We start from the raw sequence: 21,916 nt of genomic DNA, 5'->3' as shown, positions 1-21,916 counted from the left end.
TAAAATGGGAAAAAGTTTTAACGACCAAAAAATGAGTTATGGGTTAACATTAATGGGTAAATTAAGAAATGTTGTGTTAGGCTCAATAGGGTTCACTAAAGGTTAATTATGTAGGTAGGCTTTTTATGGGATAAGTGGGTTAAAACCTGAGTGCTTTTGTCATCTCAGTATATCAAATCAAAGGTGTGGTCTCGACATGTATAATCGAAGCAAGTTCTAGAATAACAAATTAAATTGACATACTCAAAACCAATAGTAAAATGAGAAAGAAAAATGTATGCTTGATAAACCGTAATTTATACATATTTTTATCCCATGCTTGGCATATTTATGAATGATTTTTCCTTGGTTTTAGTGAATTTGGTGCTCCTAATCCTTTAATTTCATGTTTTTATACTCAGGAGAGCTAGGATAGCAAAAAGAGCGAGAATGGGCCAAAAACAGACAAATTGGGCTTAAAACAGTGTTTCACATGGCCTAGACACTTCCACACGGGTAAACCACACGCCCGTGTGAGGCACACGGGTAGACCACACGCCCGTCTGTCATGGCCATGTTGACTAGAAACCAACTCAGAATTTCACACGACTTGAGCATTTGCAGACGGGCGTGGCACAGGGCCGTGTCCCTGTGGAGCCCAAGTCTAGTTCTACTCGAAAAAGGCCACTTTTGAGGGTTTGGAAGCATTCCAAAGCCTATATAAACACCCTAGAAGAGGATTAGGGGGGACACAGAGAGTTGGAGGCAGAAAATACTCAAGAACAGCCATTGGGATCACCTCGGAGCCAGGATCTACATCAAGACTGAAGATTTCCATCCCTAGAAGTTCCTTGGGTTTCTTTATGTTTTGTTGTTTTCCAAACTTTGAGATGTTTTCCATTATTATTATGAACTAAACTCCTTAAATACCTAAGGGAGATGAAACCTATGACGAATCTTATTACTATTTGAATTATATGATAAAGACTTATTCTTATTCTTAATTGTGAGTTCTAAATTCTTGTTTTAATATTCCAGGGTATTAATTCAGGTTTTGATGTGCTTATTTAGCGGAGCAAAAGTCCCTGTTTAAGAGTAGATCATTCATAATTAAGCGGAGTTGAATGCAATCCTAAAGATATGACAATATAAATCTGTTGGATCAGAGTCAAATCTAATAAGGGAATCCATAGATCGAGTTAATGCGACAATAGGGGTTTAATTAGAAAGAGATTTCAATTAATCAACTTAAAGTCAGTTGTTCTTAGTCTCGAGAGAAATATTAACATAAATTAGGGATTTCTACGAATTAAGTTAAGTGAATAAATTGTCTAATTCAGAAGTAATAAGTGAAGTCTAGGTGGATTCTTCTTTGGGTATTGTCTTCTCCATCGGTTTTTCCTAAAGTATTTTCCAAACTTCATCTTTGTTGTAATCTTAGTTAATTAGATAAATAGTTTTAGTTTAAAAACACACTTTAATTCTTAGGTTAGATAATAAAAAGATAGTAATTACTAGTACTTTTAGTCCTCGTGGATACGATATTGCTGGTTTCACCAGAACTATACTACTATTCGATAGGTGCACTTGTATTAGTTGAATTTATAGTTAGTTTCACGACCATCAAGTTTTTGGTGCCGTTGCCGGGTACTAAGATATTAGGAACGCTTAATTTTTATTATTTTAGTGATTTTTTTATTTTTATTGCAAATTACTTTTTTTTAATTTTGCTTAAATTACTAAATTTTCTTTTATTTACTTTTGGCAGGTTTTCATAGTTTATGACTAGAAGAAACCCGTCGGGATCTCTACTTTTTGATAGTGAGATCGAAAGCATAGCTCGCAGAAACCGAAGAGAAATAAGATGAAGCCTACGATACATAGAGGAACGGTAAGAGGACGATATTCAACTCGCAACCGAGGAGATGGATGATAATCAAAATAATCTGTTACCTCCTGTGGTTGCTGCAAACCCAGTAAATTAGTATCCTGCTCTTCGTACTATGTATGATTATGCTAAACCTAATATAACTAGAACTGAATCGAGTATAGTTAGGCCTGCTGTCACTGGAAATAATTTTGAACTGAAACCTAACACAAATCAGATGATACAACAGTTTATTCAGTTTGATGGTTTGCAAGACGAGGATCCAAACACTCATTTAGCAAACTTCCTGGAATTCTATTACTTTTAAGATCAAAGGCGTTTTTGACGATGCCATTCACCTTCGGTTGTTTCCATTCTCATTGAGGAACAAAGCTAAACAGTGGTTAAACTCGTTATCACGAGGGTCAATCACAACTTGGGAACAAATGACCGAAAAATTTATACTTAAATATTTTTTGCAGGCTAAAATAACTAAATTAAGGAATGATATCTCTTCTTTTGTGCAGATGGATTTAGAAACTCTTTATGATGCATGAGAGAGATACAAGGACCTATTGAGAAGGTGCCCTCACCATGGGTTACCTCTATGGTTGCAGGTTCAGACTTTTTACAACGGTGTGAACCCCTCAACAAAGCAACTTATCGACATAGCCGCCGGTGGAACACTAAACAACAAAACACCTGAAGAGGCTTACGAATTTATTGAAGAGATGTCACTGAATAACTACCAATGGCAAGTCATAAGAACGAAGCCGACGATAGCTGCTGGTGTTTTCAACCTCGATGCGGTTACTTTGCTATCTAACCAGGTAGAACTTTTAAATAAAAAGATTGATGGTTTGTATGGTTCTACTCAGGTACATCCAGTGATGAGGTGTGATTCAAATGGAGGAGGAGTACATAAAACAGAATATCAATCCTTCAACCCTACCACCGAGGAGGAACAAGTCCATTATATGAGTAATAATAATTCTAGACCTCAAAATAACCCGTATAGTAACACTTATAATGCAGGTTGGAGGAACCATCCTAATTTCTCTTGGGGAGGTCAAGGAAATCAAATACCACAACACCCTCCAGGTTTTCAACAACCACCTTACCAACAGGAGAAGAAGCCGAACCTTGAGGAGATGCTAATGAAATTCATCGCGGTATCCGAAACACATTTCCAAAATATCGAGATAGCTCTGAAAAATTAGCAAGCGTCGATTCAAGGGCTCAAAACTCAAATAGGATAGCTTGTTAAGTTGTTTTTCGAATGACCACAAGGTAGCTTGCCGAGTAATACTGAAACTAACCCAAGGGAACAACTTAATGCGATTACTGTTCGAGATGAAGAAGGGTTAGTTGAACCTAAACTAGAACCGAGGCAAGGACTTGTGATAAGTATAGGTAAGGATGAAGTGGACCACAGTGAGCAAAAACCTGTAAGTAGAGAATATAAGCCTCGTGGGCCATACCTTAGTGCGATAAGGAAAGACCATTCGGACAAACAATTTGGTAGATTCCTTAAATTATTAAAGAAATTACATATTAACTTACCGTTTATTGAAGCCCTTTTGTAGATGTCAAAAGTAGTTAAATTTTTAAAGGAGCTCTTAGCAAATAAGCAAATGTTGGATGAGGCGTCGCATGTGGAGTTGAATGCAGTTTGCTCAGCCATTCTACAGAATAAGCTACCCAACAAGTTGAAAGACCCAGGGAGTTTTACGATTCATTACTTAATTGGTAGTTTAAACGTTAACAATGCTTGGGCTGATTTAGGGGCAAATATTAATGTCATGCCCTATAAAATGTTTAAACAACTAGGTATTGGGAAATCTAAACAAACTAGGATGAGCATTCAATTAGCAGTTAAAACAATCAGATTCTCTAGGGATATTATTGAAGACGTGTTTATTAAAATTGATAAATTTATATTCCCAATTGATTTTGTTATTTTAGACATGGAAGAGGATAGTGACGTGCTTTTGATTTTAAGACGACCCTTTTTAGCAACTGCTAAGACTATCATTGATGTTGGCATAGGTGAACTAACACTTCGTGTAGGGGATGACACGATTACTCTCCAAGCTCGTGATTCTGCTAAAATATCTAGTAATCGAGACGATTCAGTTAATTTAAATAATGTTACAACTCAAACTTCTTTACAGGAGTCCCCTAGGAAGAATGTGATGGAGCCTCATTCTACTCCATGCCACAAAAATGGAGGGACTCACGAAGAACAAAGGCTTCAGATCGATGAACTAGATGGATGGCGAACACATGTCAAGGAGAAACCAAAAGCACACGAAAAATCAAAGCGACACCACGATGTGCGTAGGGATGACACAAAACAAATTAAGGTTGGGGATAAAGTATTGTTAGATGAAAAGGACCCCCAAATTGCTACTTCAGAGCTTAATACAAACGGAGCGACTCCCTTCACGGTACTGAATGTTTTGCCAAACGATACAGTTAAGGTAAATCAATCTCATTTTGGCACTTTTAAGGTAAATATTACTCGACTTAAACTTTATGTGGATAATAGAATTGATAGTGAGAAAGATGAGTCTCGAATCTGTGATCCACCGTAATTAAATGAAATTGAGGTAAGTCGAGCTTAGACTTTAAATAAGTGCTTCTCAGCCTGGACACACTTATTTAGCTCGCCACCCACTACTTCGATTCCATCTCGATACTGCGCCATGGGATCAGTTCTTTGTAATCATCAAGCCCACTTATTCAGAGCTGACATTAGAGTTCTACACTACCTTCCACTTACAACACGTGATGAACACACATGACGAGGCTGGTACTGTTGTTTTTAGACTTGGTGGACTTGTCAAGCATATGAGTGTACCTGAGTTTGGAGCTGCTTTGGGCCTCTACATGGAAGAGTTCATGGCTTTAGAGAATTTTCTACAGCTCCACCGTCACATACACTATTCACCATCTTGCTGTTGGGCTGACCTTATAGCGAGTACGGTTCCCTATGATGCGAGTTGCTCAAAGGCGACCTTTCTCCCTCCAGCACTATGATACATTCATGCCATCTTGGCTCACATTTTGACTCAGAGAAGAGAAAGCACCAGAGTAGTTAGCACCACCGATGTATACTTCCTATGGAGCATGGCGACTGGCCATGTATTTGACTTAGCATATTTTATCGTCCTTGCCTTTCGCCACCAGACGGATCGCCATAGGAGGGGCCCCATCTACCTTGGCCCTTACGTGACTCACCTCACTCGACACTTCGGCCTCTTCGACACTCTAAAAATGTCATCGACACTCACATTAGTCGGCCAGATGTCTCCGCAAGGAATTTCCAGCATGATCCACATGCGGATGATAGAGCGACACCGTGGAGTCCACCTTCCTCAATACAGACTCGTCCACTCTATTGACCAGGATGAGCCAGAGGACATTACTGTCGATGTCCCTCCCCCTCATGAGGACCCACCCCCAGCACCACTACCGAGTCACCGAGCTCCTGCTACCACTTTGACAAATTTATCTAAGCGATTCACTCGCTTTGAGCAGTAGTGTTTTAAGCGATTCGACAGCATTGATGCCACTCTCCGATAAATTTGCCACCACCTCCATATCTCCTCTCCAGCGCCACCGGCTCACGACTTTGATGATGAGGACCTTTGAGTCCCTTTTATTATTATTATTATTATTTAAATTTAAATTTAAATTTTCAATTTTATTTTCCTTTATTTATTTTTGAAGAATTATGTTTTATGTTTTAAACTCTGCTTATCTTTATGATTATTATCAAATTCTACCTTAATTCTCTTCCACATTGGTGTTTATTTTCTTATTAGTACCTCAGAATCATGCCTTTTATTCGACTTTCTCTATAATTTTTGCTCTTGCTACTCTAAGGATCTCATCCAAATATTTAGGGCAGTTTCGTTTCTCTCCCTCTCTTCTGACATTATGCTTATATTGTTATTAACTATCTTTGTACATTGAGGACAATGTACATCTTAAGTGTGGGGAGGTTATCTATGTGATTATCAGAAAATCCTTGATTTTTTATCTTATTCTCAAATAAATTTCTCATATCATTATTGGAGTAAATTTTGATTGATCTATGATTTTTATTGATATGTTTTGAATTAAATCATAAGAAACTGTGCATTGATTGTTTAAACTTTAAGACATTAGTGAATCGAGTATGATAAGTTGAAATTTTTTAGAATTAAAATTGCTAGGTTGTTTCCCTGAATTGAAGTATTATCTTGAAGTTTTGAATTTTCAGGATTGACATCAAATACCTATAATTTTCGTGAGATTTTGAGCCTTTTAGAGTATATATCTTTCTTGCTCACTGATTTTATTGGTTATGAGTGTGTCAACATTGATTTGTTATTCTAGAACTTGCATTGATTATACATGTCAAGTCTACACCTTTGATTTGATATACGAAAATGATAAAGGCACTTAGGTTTTAACCCATTTACCCCATTAAAAGCCTACCCTCATAATTAACCCTTAGTGAACCCCTTTGAGCTTAACAAACTATTTTTTTTTATTTTACCCTAAATTTTAACCCCTATATCATACTTTTTGATTCGTTGAGAATTTTTCCTAAGTTATTGAGTCCCTTTTTGTTGAGATTATACTTGTATTTTTTCATATTCTTAAAAAAAATACATAGATACGATTAATAGTAATTCTTTGTCTTTGAGCTTAAGTATTTAATTCCATATTCTGAGAAGAAGTTCATGTTTATTTAGTTGATGTTAGTTATTTTTCTAGTTAGGTAATTTATCAATTTAATCTCGATTTTAATCGTCTTTTTCAATCTTCATCCACACCTTTAACCCAAAGCCCCTTTACAACCCTTCAAAGACCTTCTGATTCGTGTATCATCTCATTTATAGTGGTGGAGATTTGATTTTCATGCAAGCCTATGGTAATAACTTTTCCTGTTTGACTAATGTGTGCTTAATCATTGAACCCTAAACACATTGAGTGATTTGAGTGAACCTTTAGTGAAGATGTCAATCAATGTCAATTTGGAATTAAAGATAATTACTTAGATAAAAGGGGATGCCTATAATTTTATGATTAAAATGATCAAGTTTGACTATTTAAAGCTTTAATGTGATTTTAGCTAAATTTTTAATGTATGATTGCTTGTGAATTATTGAGAACATTATTGATGAGAATTATAATTTGAGAAGAATTTATTTTGATTATGAGTTGAGGATTTTGCTTGAGGACAAGCAAACGCTTAAGTGTAGGGATATTTGATGAACCGTAATTTATACATATTTTTATCCTATGCTTGGCATATTTATGAATGATTTTTCCTTGGTTTTAGTGAATTTGATGCTCCTAATCCTTTAATTTCATGTTTTTATACTTAGGAGAGCTAGGATAGCAAAAAGAGCGAGAGACGGGCCAAAAACGGATAAATTGGGCTTAAAACAGTGTTTCACATGGCCTAGGCACTTCCACACGTGTAAACCACGTGCCCGTGTGAGGCACACGGGCAGACCACATGCCTGTGTGTGATGGCCGTGTCGACTAGAAACCAACTTAGAATTACACATGGCTTAAGCACTTGGACACGGGTATGGCACACGGCCGTGTCCCTGTGGAGCCCAAGTCTAGTTCTACTCAGAAAAGGCTTCTTTTGAGGGTTTGGAAGCATTCTAAAGCCTATATAAACACCCTAGAAGAGGATTAGGGGGGACACAGAGAGTTGGAGGTAGAACATACTCAAGAACAGCCATCGAAATCACCTCGGAGCCAGGATATACATCAAGACTGAAGATTTCCATCTAATTTCCTAGAAGTTCTTTGGGTTTCTTTATGTTTTGTTGTTTTCCAAACTTTGAGATGTTTTCCACTATTATTATGAACTAAACTCCTTAAATACCTAAAGGAGATGAAACCTATGATGAATCTTATTACTATTTGAATTATATGATAAAGACTTATTCTTATTTTTAATTGTAAGTTCTAAATTCTTGTTCTAATATTCCAGGGTATTAATTTAGGTTTTGATGTGTTTATTCAGTAGAGCACTATTTAAGTGTAGATCATCGATAATTAAGTTGAATTGAATTCAATCCTAGAGATAGGACGACATAAATCTGCCAGATTAGAGTCAAATCTAATAAGGGAATCCATAGATTGAGTTAATGAGACAATAGGGGTTTAATTAGAAAGAGATTTCAATTAATCAACCTAAAGTTAGTTGTTCTTAGTCTCGAGAGAGATATTAAAATAAATTATGGATTTCTACGGATTAAGTTAAGTGAATAAATTGCCTAATTTAAAAGTAATAAGTGAAGTCAAGGTGGATTCTTCCTTGGGTATTGTTTTCTCCATCGGTTTTTCCTAAAGTATTTTCCAAACTTCATCTTTGTCGTAATCTTAGTTAATTAGATAAATAGTTTTAGTTTAAAAACACACTTTAATTCTTAGACCAGATAATAAAAAGATAGTAATTACTAGTACTTTTAGTACTAGTGGATACGATATTTCCGGTATCACTAGAACTATACTACTTTTCAATAGGTGCCTTGCCTTAGTAGTTAGTTTCACGACCATCAATGCTCTAAAGACTCAAAATCTCACAAAAAAATCATGGTTTTTGATGTCAAACTTGCAAATCTCAAGCTTCAAAATAGCACTTCAATTTAGGGAAACAACCTAAAATTTTTAATTTCTGAAAAATAACTTATCATGCTTGATTCTCTACTGTCTTAAAGTTCAAATCAACTGATTGCAGTGATTCGTAACAAGTAATAAATATTTATAACGAAGATCAAACCTAGACTAACTATTATCACGACGAAAAGGCAAGCGCACCTATCGAACAATAGTATAGTAACGGCAAGACCGGGATATCGTACCCAAGGGAACCAAAAGTACTAGTAATAACTATCTTTTTATTATCTAGCCTAAGAATAAAAGGGGTTTGTTTTAATTAACTAATTATTTAAACTAAGAACGCACAGAAAAAAGAATTGAGGAATTGCTTTTGGGAAAATCGATTGACTTGAGACAATACCTAAGGAAAAATCCACCTAGACTTTACTTGTTATTCTGGCTCCGAATCGGACGATTTATTCATTCAACCTTTTCCGTAGAGATCCTTAAGTTATGTTATTATCCCTATTCAAGACTAATAACGTCTAATCCCTAGATTGAATAACTGAGACTTTTCTCTAATTAACACTCTACGATTGCATTAACTCGATATATGGATCCCCTTATTAGGTTTCATCCTAATCTGGCAAAATCTTGTCACCCTATTTCTAGGCACGCAATCAACTCCGCTTAATTATGGAAAATGTACTCTTAGACAGGGTCTATTCCTCCTATAAATAAGAGCGTGTCTTGAATCAGTATCCTGGGATATCAAAATAAGAATTAAGAATACATAATTAAGAACAAGTTAAATATTTATCATACGATTCAGAAAATAATAACAAGATTCATCTTAGGTTTCATTCCCTTTAGGTATTTAGGGGATTTAGTTCATAACTAAATAAGAAAACATCTCAGAAGAATAAAGAATACAAAACATAAAGAAAACCCAAAAATCCTGAAGGGAAATTGAGGAGAGATCTTTAGTCTTGATGATGAATCCAGCTTCTGAGATGGATCAATCGGCTTTCTTAGGGTAATTCCTTACCCCCTTCTCCGTCTCCTCTTTTCTCCTCCTCTAGTGCGTATTTATAGGCTTTGGAATGCCTAAAAACCCTCAAAATTGGCCTTTTCTGAATTGGACTCAACTTGGGCTCGGCAGGGACACGCCCGTGTAACACGCCCGTGTTCGATTACTTTAGGCTGTGTTCGAGCCTGCCAAATTGACACGACCGTGTGGGCTGCCCATGTGAGGAGGTCCAGGCCGTGTTGATTTTGTACTTTGGCCCATTTTCTCCGTTTTTGGCCCGTTTCTTGTTCCTTTCGCTCTCCTATGCTCTCCTAAGTATAAAACATGAAATGAAAGCATTAGGAGCATCGAATTCACTAATTCTAATGAGAAATCATCCATAAAATGCATTAAACATGGGGTAAAAATATGTATAATTTACGGTTTATCAAATACCCCCACACTTAAGCATTTGCTTGTCCTCAAGCAAAATCCTCAACTCATAATCCAAATAAATTCTTCTCAACTTATAATTCTTATCGATAATATCTTAAAGAAATCCATAGGCACTCATACATTGAAAATTCAACTAAAAGAACATAAAAGTTTCAAACATTCCAAGTTGAGTATTTAATCATGCAAACATAGGTGTCTATTCGCATCTAAGTAATTTCCTTTGATTCAGAATATTACAGAGTTTCACATCCTCACTAAAGATTCACTCAAATCACTCGAGTTGTTTAAGGACAATAAATGAAGCACTCGATTGAAAAGTTATTACCATAGGCTTGCATGAAAATCAAATCTCCACCACTGTAATTTAAGATGATACATCAATCAAAAGGTCTTTAGAGGGTTGTAGTGCAGCTTGGTTAGGGGTTGTGGTCACAATCTGAAAGAAAGGGTTAGAATCGAGATTGAATTGAAAAATTTCCTAACTAGAAAAAGAGTTAACCTTCACTTTCGTACAACAGAGCTTCTTCTCAGAATATAGAATTACTAATATGTATACATCGTTTTTTTAGAACAAGTTAGATAAAGAAGAAAAACATAGCTAAGCAACTTTTCCAACTCAGATATAAAAAAAATAGGGATCAAATTAATTTAGGGGGGTTGCAACAAGAATGGGTTAATGGTTAATATTAAGGGTAATACAAGGAATGGCTTGTTAGGCTCAAGGGAGTTTACTAAGGGTTAATCGTGGAGGTAGGCTTTTGATGGGATGAGTAGGTTAATCCTAAGTGCCTTAATCATTTTGACATATCAATTCAAATGGTGTGGTCTCGACATGCATAATCAAGCAAGTTCTAGAATAACAGTTCAATACTGACGCATTCAAAGCAATAATAAAAGTAAGCATGAAAGGATGAATAGATGCTTAAAAGACTCAAAAATCTCACAAAAATTATGGCTTTTTGATGTTTAGACTTGTGAATTCTAATTCAAAGTAATACCTAGACTTGAGGAAACAACCTATAATTTTAATTTCTTAAAAATCAACTTATCATGCTTGATTCTCTAATGTCTTAAAGTTTAAACAATCAATGCATAAATGCCTATGTTTTAATTCAAGATATATTAATCAAAATCATAAATCAATCAAAATTTAGCCTAAATATGATATGAGAGCTTTTCAAGAGAACAAGGTAATTATTCAGGGATTTTCTGATAATGAAATAAATATCCCTCAACACTTAAGATGTACATTGCCCTCAATGTACAAAGATAGATATTAGAGTATAAAAATAAGATAGGGGGAGAAGTGAAACTTTCTGTATGATGAACGGATGATATCTTTGGATTGGAGAGATCGAGTATTGGAGATACTGTGGATGGCAAGCTGGACTCTAAAGGTAAGCCGTTTTGTTGTTGTTGTTGTTGTTTTTTTAAGGAAAACAAAATGAATCTTAAAAACGAATGAATCTTAAAAATAAAAGGAAAATAAAATGAATCTTAAAACGAATGAATCTTAAAAATAAAAGAAAAATAAAATAAGATAATTATTCTAGTTTTTTCAAGTGGCACGGTTGGGGCACACGCCCGTGTGTTACGTGACTTGACCGTGTTTGTCACGAATGAAGATGTCGCTACACGGTTTTCTCGCACGCCCGTGTGTATAGGCTGTGTCTCTATGTGATCGTGTCGCACGGCCGTGTCTGGTGTGGTTCACTTATCCCACGGTCGTGTAGGTTTTCACACGCCCGTGTCATTTTGACAGTGTTTGGCCATGGGTGCTGGCACAGGCGTGTCTAACGCCTGTTTTATTTGGAAAATTAGACCACGACCATGTCACACGGCCATGGCGTTTTATCGCAACCCGTATTTTAGGGAAATCATTTACCCTGTTTTCGTACGGTCATATCGCACGACCGTGTTTCCCTCTGTGTTGGTGCACACAGCCTTAAGCACGGCCTGTAACCTGGGAACCTGTGCTACAAATACTCTGTTAGTGACCTAAATGTTTAAAATTTGAAAATAATTAAAAATGGTTAGTACTCGGGTTGCCTCTCGAGAAGCACTTGTTTATAGTCGAAGCTTGACTCTTACCTTGTTAGTATATTCATGGCCTTTGTGGAGTCGTAGCTCCTCTCTATCGACTTTAAAATCCTCACCATTATAAAGTTTGAGACGTTGTCCGTTTACTTTGAAAATACCATATGATAGGTGACTTACCTCTATCGTGCCGTATGGATGAACAGATTGGAGTATAAAGGGTCTTGACCAACGTGATTTTAGTTTCCCAGGAATAAATTTGAGTCTTGAGTTGTATAGTAAGACAAGATCCCCAATTTCAATTTGTTTCCGTTGTTTTAAACGAGCGTCATGGCGCCACTTTGTTGCTTCCTTGTATAGGCGTGAATTTTCGTATGCATTGGCTCGCCATTCATCTAGTTCGTTCAGCTGCATCAACCTGTTTTTTTCCTGCAAGTTCAGGATCAAGGTTTAGAAATTTAATAGCCCAAAAAGCTTTATGCTTTACTTCGAATGGGAGATGAAAATTTTTTCCATAAACAAGTCTATAAGGTGATGTCCCTATAGGAGTCTTAAAAGCGGTTCTGTAAGCCCATAAGGCATCGTCTATTTTTGTTGCCCAGTCTTTTCTATTTGATTCTACCCTTTTTTCAATGATCCGTTTGAGTTCTCGGTTTGCTACTTTGACTTGTCCATTAGTTTGAGGATGGTATGGGGTGGTCGTTCTTTGATGGAATCTGTATTTCTTAAGTGTTTTTTCAAATTGGGTATTACGAAAATGAGTGCCCCTATCGCTGATAATTGCTCTAGGTGTTTTGAATCTTGAAAAGAGTTTTTTAAGGAAATGTACTAAGATATATCTATTAGTAGGTAGAGCTTGAGCTTCTACCCATTTGGACATGTAGTCAACTGCTACTAAGATATATCTATTTCCAAATGAACTGGGGAATGGGCCCATGAAATCGATACCCCATACGTCAAATATTTCAGAAGAAAGCATATAGTTTTGAGGCATTTCATCACGTTTAGATATGTTACCTGTCCGTTGGCATTTTTCACATAAAGTAGCATACCTGATAGCGTCTTTGAATAACAAAGGCCAATAAAAACCTGATTCAAGTATTTTGTGTGCGGTCTTTGTTCCACTATTGTGTCCTCCGATTGGCCCTGAGTGACAGTGTTCCAATATTTTTGATATTTCTGATCTTGTAACACATCTTCTGATGACTTGATCTGTACACCTGTGAAACAGAAATGGATCGTCCCAAAAGTAGTTTTTCACATGATTAAAGAATCGCTTCTTTTGCTGGCGTGTAAACCTTTTTGGGATAATGTTGGTAGCTAAAAAATTCGCGATGTCTGCAAACTAGGGTACCTCGGAGTTAGATATAGCGAAAAATTGTTCTTCAGGGAATGAATCATTTATTTCCACATCATCTAGTTCTCTAATATTGGATTATGAATAATTTATTTCCACATCATCTAGTTCTCTAATATTGGATTTCTCGAGCCTAGACAGATGATCAGCCGTAAGATTTTCGGCTCCTTTCTTGTCGTGAATTTCCAAGTCAAATTCCTGCAAAAGGAGAATCTATCGGATGAGTCGAGGTTTTGCATCGGCTTTAGTTAACAGTTAGTGAAGAGCGAAATGGTCAGTGTAAACAACAACTTTAGACAATATGAGATATGATCGAAATTTATCAAAAGCAAAAACCACAGTACTAGATAGGTTAAAAATGCTTGTCTCTTCACTGTCCCAGTACTGCACCTACTGCAAAATCGCTCACATCACACATTAGTTCAAATGGCAAGTTCCAATCAGGTTCAATTATAATTGGAGCATTAATTAATTTATCCTTTAAAATGTTAAATGCTTCTAAACATTCTTGATCGAAGTTAAAAGGCATATCTTTTTCTAGCAATTTAGTTAAAGGCTTAGATATTTTAGAAAAATACTTAATGAATCTTCTATAGAAACCAGCATGTCCTAAAAAGCTTCTAATGGCCTTAACTAAACTAGGAGGTGGTAATTTCTCGATTGTTTCTATTTTAGATTTATCTACCTCAATCCCTTTACTAGAAATTTTATGCCCTAGTACAATACCTTCTTGAACCATGAAGTGACATTTTTCCCAATTAAGCACAAGGTTTGTTTCTTCACATATTATTAAAACTCGTTTTAAATTTTTAAGGCAGAGATGGAAAGAGTTACCGAATACCGAAAAATCATCCATGAAGACTTCCATGATATCTTCCACGAGCTCGTCGAATATAGCTATCATACAGCGCTGAAAAGTAGCAGGGGCATTACATAATTTGAAAGGCATTCTATGATAAGCGAACGTACCATATGGGTATGTGAATGTCGTCTTTTCTTGATCTTCAGGGGCTATTGGGATTTGGAAGTAACCAGAGAGTCCGTTTAGGAAGCAGTAATACATGTGTCCGGATAGTCTTTCTAACATTTCGTCAATGAATGGCAAGGGGAAGTGATCTTTTCTTGTGGCGTCATTCAATTTTTGGTAGTCTATGCACACTCTCCATCCTGTAACCGTTCTTGTTGGAATTAGCTCATTTTTCTCGCTGGTCACAACTATCATTCCTCCTTTCTTGGGGACAACCTGCACTGGGCTTACCCAAGAACTGTCAGAAATAGGATAAATAATTCCAACATCTAGAAGTTTAATTACCTCAACTTTTACAACTTCCTTTATGTTGGGGTTCAGACGTCTTTGAGCTTGCACACATGGTTTGTACTCATCTTCCATTAAAATTTTGTGAGTGTAAAAAGAAGGACTGATTCCTTTAATGTCAGAAATTTTCCATGCTATGGCCTTCTTATGTTCTTTTAATACTTGGATTAGTTCCTCCTTCTCGTGGGGTTGCAAATTAGAAGCAATAATAACTGGTAAAGTAGAATTATTTCCAAGGAATGCATATTCTATATGGTTTGGTAATTGTTTAAGTTCCAGTTTGGGAGGCTCCTCAATCGAAGGTTTTTGCTTAAGTTCATCGTTGATCTTAATGCCCTCGTATTCTACTTGTCTTGACAGTTGGTTATTAGGTTCCTCGCCTATCTCCTTGTCTTGTGCTGGACATGGTTCTGTTGTCTCCTCTTGTACAATTTCCTGAAAAGAGTCTTGAGCAATATGATCAATAGAGTCAATAAAATAACATGAATCATCCTGTTCCCTAGAGAATCTCATAGTATTGTAAATTTTAAAGATCATGTCCTCGTCACCTACTCTAAGTACCATTTTACCATCACCCACATCAATCACAGCTCTAGCAGTGGATAAGAATGGGCGTCCTAAAATTAAAGGTACTTCCATATCTTCATCTATGTCAAGCACAACAAAATCATCACGGAATATAAATTTATCTACTTTTACGAGTACGCCTTCTATAATACCCCTAGGATATTTAACAAATCTATCAGCTAATTAAATACTCATCCTAGTGGATTTAGGTTCCCCAAGACCAAATTGTTTAAACATTTTATATGGCATCAAATTAATACTAGCGCCTAAATCAGCTAGTGCTTTTTCAATATTCATATTACTAATTAAGCAAGGGATAGTAAAACTTCCTGGGTCTTTTAGTTTGGTTGGTAACTTATTTTAGAGTATGGTGGAGCATTCCTAATTGAGTTCTACTGTAGATAAGTCCTCGAACTTTCTTTTATTTGTTAGGAGCTCCTTCAAATATTTTGCGTATGTAGGCATCTGCGAGATAGCTTCAACAAAAGGTAAGTTGATATGTAATTGTTTAAAAAGTTTAAGAAACTTACCGAATTATGCATCAATGCGATCTCTTTTTAATTTTCCTGGATATGGAACCGGTGGTGTATATTCCTCCGGTACTGGTTTGTCACTATTTCTGGTTTTTTTTCCCTCCTTTTACTTTCTACGGCTTCTTATGTTGACTTCTTTTCAGATTCCGCTAACACTTTCCCACTCGTTAGTGTAACCGCTTTGATATGCTCTCTTGATTTGGTATTACTAAGTAGATTTCCTGATGGTCTTTCAGAGATTAGTTTGGAAAGCTGGCTTATCTGAGTTTCGAGTCCTTGGATCGATGCTTGTTGATTCTTAAGTGTTGTCTCGGTATTATGGAAACGGGTTTCTGACACCGAGATGAATTTAGAGAGCATCTCTTCAAGGTTCAACTTCTTTTCTTGTTGATAAGGTGGCTGTTAAAAACCTTGAGGATTTTGTGGCTTTTGATTCCCTTGACCACCCCAGGAGAAATTAGGGTGGTCCCTCCAACCTGCATTATAACTATTACTGTATGGGTTATTTTGATATCTAAAGTTATTGTTACCCATATAGTTGACTTGTACCTCTTCGGTTGTGGGATTGATGGATTGGTATTCTGTATGCACACCTCCTCCGCTTGAGTCACACCTCATTACTGGATGTACTTGCGTAGAACCAAGAAAACTATCAATCTTTTTATCGAGAAGTTCTACCTGATTTGACAGCATAGTAACTGAGTCGATGTTATAAACGCTGGCTATTTTCGTTGGCTTTGTCCTCATAACTTGCCACTGGTAGTTATTTAGTGACATCTCCTCTATAAATTCATAGGCATCTTCTGGTGTTTTATTGTTGATGGTTCCGCCAGTGGCTATGTCAATCATTTGTCTTGTCGAGGGATTCACACCATTGTAGAACGTTTGAACTTGCAGCCAAAGCAGTAACCCATGGTGAGGGCACCTTCTCAGTAAGTCCTTGTATCTCTCCCATCCATCGTAAAGTGTTTCTAAATCCATCTGCACAAAAGAAGAGATATCATTATGCAATTTAGCCATTTTAGTCGGCGAAAAATATTTTAGTAAAAATTTCTTTGTCATTTGTTCCCAAGTAGTGATAGACCCTCGTGGTAACGAGTTCAACCACTATTTAGCTTTATTTCTCAGTGAAAAGGGAAATAACCGAATACAAATGGCATCATCAGAAACGCCACTGATTTTGAATGTATCATAAAATTCTAGGAAATTTGCTAAGTGAGTGTTGGGATCTTCATCCTGCAAGCCATCAAACTGAACAAACTGCTATATCATCTGAATAGTGTTAAGTTTTAGTTCGAAATTATTTGCAGCAATAGCAGGTCTAACTATACTAGATTCAGTTCCTGTTAAAGAGGGTTTAGCATAGTCATACTTAGTATGTGAAGCAGGATTTTGATTAGCTGCAATTGCAGGAGGCAATTGATTGTTTTGGTTTTCAGCCATCTCTACGGTTGGGGGTTGAGTTTCGTCTTCTTGCTCGTTCTCCGTGTATCGTAAGCTGCGTCTTATCTCTCTTTGATTTCTGCGAACTGTGAGTTCGATTTCTTCGTCAAAAAGTAATGGTCCTGATGGGTTTCTTCTAGTCATAAACTATAAAATACCTGCCAAGAGAAAGAATAAGTAAATTAATAAATAAGAAAATAAAATAAAATTGCAAGAAAAATAAATGGCTAAATTAATAAAAATTTAGTGTTCCTAATATTTCAGTTCCCCGGCAACGGCGCCAAAAACTTGATCGTAGTGATTCGTAACAAGTAATAAATATTTATAAGGATGATCAAACCTAGACTAACTATTATCACGATGAAAAGACAAGCGTACCTATCGAACATTAGTATAGTAACGGCAAGACCGGGATATCGTACCTAAGGGAACCAAAAGTACGAGTAATAACTATCTTTTTGTTATCTAGCCTAAGACTAAAAGGGGTTTGTTTTAATTAACTAATTATTTAAACTAAGAACGTACAGAGAAAAGAATTGGGGAATTGCTTTTGGGAAAATCGATTGACTTGAGACAATACCTAAGGAAAAATCCACCTAGACTTTACTTGTTATTCTGGCTCCGAATCGGACGATTTATTCATTCAACCTGTTCCGTAGAGATCCCTAAGTTATTTTATTATCCCTATTCAAGACTAATAACGTCTAATCCCTAGATTGAATAACTGAGACTTTTCTCTAATTAACACTCTAGGGTTGTATTAACTCGATCTATGGATCCCCTTACTAGGTTTCACCCTAATCTGGCAAAATCTTGTCACCTTATTTCTAGGCACGCAATCAACTTCGCTTAATTATGGCAAATGTACTCTTAGACAGGGTCTATTCCTCCTCTGAATAAGAGTGTGTCTTGAATCAGTATCCTGGGATATCGAAACAAGAATTAAGAACACATAATTAAGAACAAGTTAGATATTTATCATACGATTCAGAAAATAATAATAAGATTCATCTTAGGTTTCTTTTCCCTTAGGTATTTAGGGGATTTAGTTCATAACTAAATAAGAAAACATCTCAGAAGAATAAAGAATACAAAACATAAAGAAAACCCAAAACTCTTGAAGGAAAATTGAGGAGAGATCTTCAGTCTTGATGATGAATCCGGCTTTTGAGATGGATCAATCGGCTTCCTTAGGGTAATTCCTTACCCCCCTTCTCCGTCTCCTCTTTTCTCCTCATCTAGTGCGTATTTATAGGCTTTGGAATGCCTAAAAACCCTTAAAATTAGCCTTTTTCGAATTAGACTCAGCTTGGGCTCGGCAGGGACACACCCGTGTTCGATTACTTCAGGCCGTGTTCGAGCCTGCCAAATTGACACGGTCGTGTGGTCTGCCCGTGTGAGGAGGTCCAGGCCGTGTTGATTTTGTACTTTGGCCTATTTTCTCCGTTTTTGGCCCGTTTCTCGTTCCTTTCGCTCTTCTATGCTCTCCTAAGTATAAAACATGAAATTAAAGCATTAGGAGCATCGAATTCACTAATTCTAATGAGGAAATCATCCATAAAATGAATTAAACATGGGGTAAAAATATGTATAATTTACGGTTTATCACCAACCAATGTACAAATATTTACAAATTAATCTAAAACACATAAACAAAAATCCCAAATCGATAAATATTCGTTCTAATGGAAGTATGAGAAAATTACTTAAATACAAGACATAATTTAGGGATTTTCTAATAATTATATAACCTCCCCATACTTAAGTTGTAAATTGTCATCAATGTACAAACAAATATAATCGCAGTATAAGCAAAATATCATAAGAGATGGAGAAAACTGAAACTGCCTGAATATTGAATGAAATTGGCAGAATGGTTAAAAGTGGAATTGTAGATAAATCTAGATGTAGTTCATGATTCCGAGCAAACTAATAAGAAAATGAACACAAATGGTGAAGAAGATTAAAAGGTTACTAATTCGATTAGAAACAACCATAAAAATAAAAATATAGTTCAAAAGATAATAAACGAAATAAGTTTAAGAAAATAACAATCAACATAAACATAAACATAAAAATAAAAAGAAAACAAATAAACTTAATCGTCCTCATCATCAGAAGCGTCGGTGTTGTAAGTCACCAGTGCTGATGAGGATATATGGAGGTGTTGACAGATCTGCTGCAATGTGGCGTCAATACTGTTGAACCTCTGAAGCAATGCTGCTCAAAACAAGTGGATCACTTGGAGAGGTTCTCTAAGATAGTAGCAGAAGAAATAGGACGGTGACTTAAAGGTGGAGGATGAGGTGAATTCTCATGATTGATAAACCGTAATTTATACATATTTTTACCCCATGTTTAACACATTTGATGGATGATTTCCCATTAGAATTGGTGAATTCGATGCTCCTAATGCTTTAATTTCATGTTTTATACTTAGGAGAGCATAGGAGAGTGAAAGGAACGAGAAAGGGGCAAAAAACAGAGAAAAATGGGCCAAAGTACAAATTTAACACGGCCTGGACCTCCTCACAAGGGCAGACCACACGTCCGTGTCAATTTGACAGATTCGAAGCACGACTCACACGGGAGTGTCACACGGGGGTGTCTCTGCCGAGCCCAAGTTAAGTCCAATTCAGAAAAGGCCACTTTTGAGGGTTTCTAGGCATTCCAAAGCCTATAAATACACACTAGAGGAGGAGGAAAAGGGGGACAGAGAAAAGGGATAAGGAATTACCCTAAGGAAGCTGATTGATCCATCTCAGAAGCCGGATTCATCATCAAGACTGAAAATCTCTCCTCAATTTCCCTTCAGGAGTTTTGGGTTTTCTTTATGATTTGTATTCTTTATTCTTCTGAGATGTTTTCTTATTTAGTTATGAACTAAATCCCCTAAATACCTAAGGGGAATGAAACCTAAGACGAATCTTGTTATTATTTTCTGAATCGTATGATAAATATTTAACTTGTTCTTAATTATGTGTTCTTAATTGGATACTAATTCAAGACACGCTCTTATTCAGAGGAGGAATAGACCCTGTCTAAGAGTACATTTGCCATAATTAAGCGGAGTTGATTGCGCGCCTAGAAATAGGGTGACAAGATTTTGCCAGATTAGGGTGTAACCTAATAAGGGGATCCATAGATCGAGTTAATGCAACCCTAAAGTGTTAATTAGAGAAAAGTCTTGGTTAGTCAATCTAGGTATTAGACGTTATTAGTCTTGAATAGGGATAATAACATAACTTAGGGATCTCTACGGAACAGGTTGAATGAATAAATCGTCTGATTCAGAGCCAGAATAACAAGTAAAGTCTAGGTGGATTTTTCCTTAGGTATTGTCTCAAGTCAATCGATTTTCCCAAAAGCAATTCCCCAATTCTTTTCTCTGTGCGTTCTTAGTTTAAATAATTAGTTAATTAAAACGAACCCCTTTTATTCTTAGGCTAGATAATATAAAGATAATTATTACTAGTACTTTTGGTTCCCTTGGGTACGATATCCCGGTCTTGCTGTTACTATACTATTGTTTGATAAGTGCACTTGCCTTTTCGTTGTGATAATAGTTAGTCTGGGTTTGATCTTCATTATAAATATTTATTACTTGTTACGGATCACTGCGATCAAGTTTTTGGCGCCGTTGTCAAGGAACTAAAATATTAGGAACACTAAATTTTTATTACTTTAGCCATTTATTTTTCTTGAAATTTGATTTTATTTTCTTATTTATTAATTTACTTATTCTTTCTCTTGGCAGGTTTTTTATAGTTTATGACTAGAAGAAACCCGTCAGGACCATTTTTTTTTACAAAGAAATTGAGCTCACAGTTTGCAAAAATCAAAGAGAGATAAGGCACAGCTTATGATACACAGAGAACGAGCAAGAAGACGAAACTCAACCCCCAACTGAAGAGATGGCTGAAAACCAAAACAATCAGATGCCTCCTGCAATTGCAGCTAGTCAAAATCCTGCTCCACGTACTATGTATGACTATGCTAAACCCTCTTTAACAGGAAATGAATCTAGTATAGTTAGACCTGCTATTGTTGCAAATAATTTCGAACTAAAACCTAACATTATTCAGATGATACAACAGTTTGTTCAGTTTGATGGCTTGCAGGATGAAGATCCCAACACTCACTTAGCTAATTTCCTGGAATTTTGCGATACATTCAAAATTAATGGCATTTCTGATGATGCCATTCGTCTTCATTTATTTCCCATTTCACTGAGAAACAAAGCTAAATAGTGGTAGAACTCGTTACCACGAGGGTCTATCACTACTTGGGAACAAATGACCGAGAAATTTTTACTAAAATATTTTTCGCCGGCTAAAACGGCTAAATTGCATAATGATATCTCTTCTTTTGTGCAGATGGATTTAGAAACACTTTACGATACATAAGAGAGATACAAGGACTTACTGAGAAGGTGCCCTCACCATGGGTTACCGCTTTGGCTGCAAGTTCAAACGTTCTACAATAGTGTGAATCCCTCGACAAGACAAATGATTGACGCAGCTGCTGGTGGAACCATCAACAATAAAACACCAGAAGATGCCTATGAATTTATAGAGGAGATGTCACTGAATAACTATCAATGGCAAGTTATGAGGACAAAGCCAACGAAAACAGCCGGCGTTTATAACATCAACTCAGTTACTATACTGTTAAATCAGGTAGAACTTCTCAATAAAAAGATTGATAGTTTTCTTGGTTCTACGCAGGTACATCC

At 36.3% G+C, this 21,916-nt stretch overlaps 3 non-coding genes across 3 annotated transcripts; 1 reads left to right on the top strand and 2 right to left on the bottom strand.

Annotated features, from left to right (window-relative positions):
• Positions 1-2,340: 2,340 nt before the first annotated feature.
• LOC121203998 (small nucleolar RNA R71) lies at positions 2,341-2,447 on the bottom strand. The gene has a single exon (XR_005898926.1). It is a non-coding gene; the product is annotated as a small nucleolar RNA R71 (small nucleolar RNA).
• Positions 2,448-16,645: 14,198 nt separating this feature from the next.
• LOC121204301 (small nucleolar RNA R71) lies at positions 16,646-16,751 on the top strand. The gene has a single exon (XR_005899229.1). It is a non-coding gene; the product is annotated as a small nucleolar RNA R71 (small nucleolar RNA).
• Positions 16,752-21,525: 4,774 nt separating this feature from the next.
• On the bottom strand, positions 21,526-21,631 carry LOC121204451 (small nucleolar RNA R71). Its single transcript, XR_005899376.1, has one exon. It is a non-coding gene; the product is annotated as a small nucleolar RNA R71 (small nucleolar RNA).
• Positions 21,632-21,916: the final 285 nt, after the last annotated feature.

Source organism: Gossypium hirsutum, chromosome A07, assembly GCF_007990345.1.
Source record: "Gossypium hirsutum isolate 1008001.06 chromosome A07, Gossypium_hirsutum_v2.1, whole genome shotgun sequence".
Lineage (NCBI taxonomy): Eukaryota > Viridiplantae > Streptophyta > Magnoliopsida > Malvales > Malvaceae > Gossypium > Gossypium hirsutum.
This window is presented reverse-complemented; position numbering and strand designations above follow the sequence as displayed.